This window comes from Chelmon rostratus, chromosome 13, assembly GCF_017976325.1.
Source record: "Chelmon rostratus isolate fCheRos1 chromosome 13, fCheRos1.pri, whole genome shotgun sequence".
NCBI classification, from domain to species: Eukaryota; Metazoa; Chordata; class Actinopteri; order Chaetodontiformes; family Chaetodontidae; genus Chelmon; species Chelmon rostratus.
Window position 1 is genome coordinate 2,528,565 of NC_055670.1, and position 4,393 is coordinate 2,532,957.

Consider the following 4,393-nt stretch of genomic DNA (forward strand, 5'->3'; position numbering starts at 1 on the left):
TCAAGCTAGCAGCAGAACACTTTCATTTTCCGGTGTTTACGTGTTTTCAAAATAAAGTCTCTGGCGATAAAATGGCATGGGAACATCCAAAAACCTTGTTCGTATATCCAAAAATAATTTTAGCACATGTTGATTTCATCATGTAAACACACACACACACACATACAGTATATATAGTCAGCTTTTATTTTGTATTTTGTATTTCTCTATTCTGTTGTTATTTTCCCACTGCTATTGCCTGATAACATCCGAATTTCCCTGGCTGGGGCTTAATAAAGTCTTCTCTTATCTTGTCTTATCTTATCTTATGTTATGTTATCTTATCTTATTTCTAACCCACTGATTTGTACCGCTGAGTTATCAATCACTGCACGTCGCCCAAGTGTTTGCTTCAACAAAAAATAGTCTGCATTAACTTACATTTAAGTAACATGCCCCAGAATGCAATTTCTCTGTAACTTGAAGGAATAGCTCCATCTTAGTAGTAGGGGGTAAGATGCAAAAGACTGATACCACTCTCATGTCTGTATGGGAAATATGAAGCAGCAGATGGTTATCTTAGCTTAGCATAGCATAATGACTAGATACAGGAGGAAACAGATAGCCTGGCTCTGTTCAAAGGTGATCCAGGAGAATGTGGCCTAATGTGACCCTCTACAGATCAAAAGTGTCTTTTGACACTTGTAACTCACCATGACTCATAGTTATGGTTTTATGGCACATTACTGACAGGTAGAGATGGTGCTAAACAAATCACATGATTTTGATAATTGATCCAAATAAAGACGCTTTTTTTGTCTGGCTTTTAGATTGAAAAGAAATTCACAAGGGTGGATGTAGTCTCACTCTCAGTTACTGTAACTTGACAAAGTTAGGCGTATGCTGTCTTCCTGGTTCATAACAAACACAATTTCCAGCTATCCACGTGGGTTTCTCTATTTACAGCACAGCCAGCGGGCCATGCTGCCCCCCTCTGGATGAACAGCTGTACTACAAACAAGTATGGAAACCTGAATGATCAGGGCTAAGTTTACTGAATATGCAACCCAGCCCTGTTCACCACACTGACACAGATGCACAAATATATGTGTTACATTGCCCTGAATGATTAGTGGACACTGCAGCTATGTGTGTAGTCTGATGTGTTCTTTCTCGCTATTTGAACCAACAACCTCAAGCTTTAAGCCAACACAGGGGCTTATATAGTGGAGCTTACACAAAATGTCCCATACAGATGTGACATTTGGAGTGGAAAAATGAATGAGTAAATACTGGTTATACAATGTGTTCTAATTTTTTATTACTGCTTTTTACCCCAAAGATCTGCCCTAGAGCAAATGCAATTAATTAAAATTAATTAAAAATGTAATCAATTTTCCAATTTGAACATCTTATCAGATCTCAAATTCTCATATTTCAAAGAAGAAACACTGAGAGCACAACCAAACCTAGTTAGTAACCACAAAATGACAGGCTGAACATCTTGCAGTGGACTAAAATTAAATAATAATCGGAAATCAAACGGTTGATTTTGATACAGTACAGTCTGGTAACTCTGGCTCTGGATGTGACACACTGAAATCACTCAGCAGACAGTAATTACGGTTTGGTTATTTGGCTGAGAATGACAGAAAATGACCATGATGAAATCAAGATGCAACACAGCACATGCAGAGACAGGAAGTGTTTGGACAGAGAGAACAGTGGAGGACCAACAGCACAGAAGGTACTGTAAACATGGCGGTGTCCAAATCTGGCACATACAAGGTGGTGTTACTTAAACGGCTCTGTGCTGCACCAGCAGCAGTCCCTCCAGTACAGCATCCATCCCATCAATGTAAAGGTCCCACGCTGTGATGCTGAATTTCAGACGACTGGCTGCTGAGCGCAACTGATTGGCGTGTTTGGTTGCTTCAAGCAACGCTCTTCTTCAGCGGGACAGGCAGCGGCACGTTCCTGACCACCTGATATCACGATCCATTTTCTAATTTGTCAGCCTAAACAGTATTCTGCTTTCTGAACATGCAGCACATTAAACACTCTGTATAGTTCGACACTACTTTGAAGTAAAAGAAACACACAAACAATATTTGCAACAATGCTCTATTTGTAAAAATCTTGCTGAATAAACTTGAATTAGTAATCTGTGCCGGTGCTGCTCTGTAATACTATTTCTATTTAGTGATAAAAACTAATACTGCTGTTAAACACATTGTAAATAAAGCAAAGCTACTGAAAGTGTTTCTCTAACTCTGCAAGGTTGTTGCTGTAGCAAATCAATCAGCTGCAGACGCTCTCTAATAAATAAATCATTAATAAAAAAAAATGGCACAAACATCCATTTATTCATCATCAGCCCCACGCAGCGTTTGAGGTATACAGCTAAGCTTCGAACAGATCCAGGATAGAAATCCTAATCATAAGGAGCAACTTAAATGATCACTTCATTAAATGGATGTAAAGATGGTAAAACAGATCCTTTCAGCAGCACTACATTGTTTCGAGGAGGATGGTGTCATGTTTACTCATGTCCACAGGATCCTAGCATGAATACTGGAAGCCACGCTGAAGCCTACAACAAGCCCAGTTGCTATTTTCTAACATAATTACTGTTCTATCCCAAGTGCATTTGGCTGTTTGAGTCGGCTAATTGCATTGACTGAGCTGCGAAGCACGACACAGCGGCACCAAAAAACAGGAACTGTAACTACTGTTAATGCATGCTGATGTGCACTTCATTCATATCCAGCAACAGCAAGACTGCAGGACACGATTCGCCCGAGGAATGCAACAGCACAAGCTTGGCAAATATTGATGTGTGTGAGCGACTGAAGATGTGGGAGTCGTTGTGTCCGACAAAAATTTCTGGATGACAAATTGGAGGATAACCGCATGAATCATGCTGAAGAGGAAACGCAATGATGGATTGACAGACAGAACAGCGGGCGGCAAGTTCATCACAATCAGAGCTTTCTCTTGTCCTGTGATTGCTGAAAGCTGAAGAACAGAATGAAATCAACACCGAATGACACACACACACACACACACACACATGCAGCATCCCAGTGGGGATTTTCACAGCTGCCATTTCTGCCTGCCAGGACTTGCATCATCAGGTACCAGAAACCCCCAAAGCTTCTGAAAAGCTGCAGAGAGATGAGAGGATCACTGATAAAACTGAGAATATTCTGAATCACCCACAAACCCTGAGACAAAAAGTGAAGGATTGAGCATGGGCTGTGAAATTATTGCATTCCCAGTATTATCTAGATAAAGCTTCCCAAGCCAAAATTAAATATATTTTCTTTGGACAGCCTGCGGGTATTTTGTTACATATAGATCCAATCTGTTCATGTCATGCCTTAGCACTCCCTAACAGCGGCCACCTTTCATGTCTCCCTTGGCATCTTGTGGTTCACTTTTTTCCTACTCCAGCAGATGCAAGCAGCACCTCAGCTGAGTCATGGAGCGTGTTTATGTGTTTAATTGCAGCATTACTTCAGAAAAAGCTGATTGCGGGCTGGCTTTGATTGCACGTTGGCTTTGATACCTCGCTCCCCTCCGACCTGCCATCCAGACTGTCTTTGAGTAGCCTTGCAGTCGGGCCACAGTGGATGAGTCAGCTTTATTCAGAGCGAGGGCTGAACACAGACACAGTATGAATGGGCTTTTCCATTACAGTTACCTCTGAGTCTGTACAGCTGTGACCTGAATGTGCTTACCGAAGGACCATTGTCACAGCATTCATCGTCCAGTTGTAATATGCCGTGTAATATCTTAGCTGTGTAGTGAGTACCATGTAGCACCAATAAATCAGTTACAATTGATTCAACATTGCCTGAGTGTTGACTGGGACCAGATGGGGAGCACACATTAGGCCCATTTTACAGTCTTTCCAGTGCCTGCCCATCAGTTCTTGTATTGCTAGTTAAATTATTTGACCAGTTTATTAAACAATACACGGCCTTGAACCAGCTTCCCCATTTGATATGCACGCAAAGTATGAACCATTGGCTCGTTTCATAAAAGAGATTTATGTGTCTCGTTTCACAAACGGTTGCCACTCGCAAAATTATGGGAGTCCTCCATGACTCCCACATGCTCATGCATGGGCTGTGAATATGGACTTTATTTCAAACAGTAAAATGTGTTCAGATTGACGCAGGGGGAACTCATTAATGTAAGTATGTAATGTAAGTTGGAGCATGTTCAAAATACAGACACTCCTCACTGAGCGTTTAACACTTGGCAGCACGGTGCTTAGCACACAGTCCTCGGCTGGAGCAGGGCCGTTCTGCGTGGGGCTTGCGTGTTCTCCCTGGGCTTGCGTGGGTTTCCTCCGGGGGCTCCAGTTTCCTCCACCATCAAAACATGTATCTTGGGTCAATTGTCT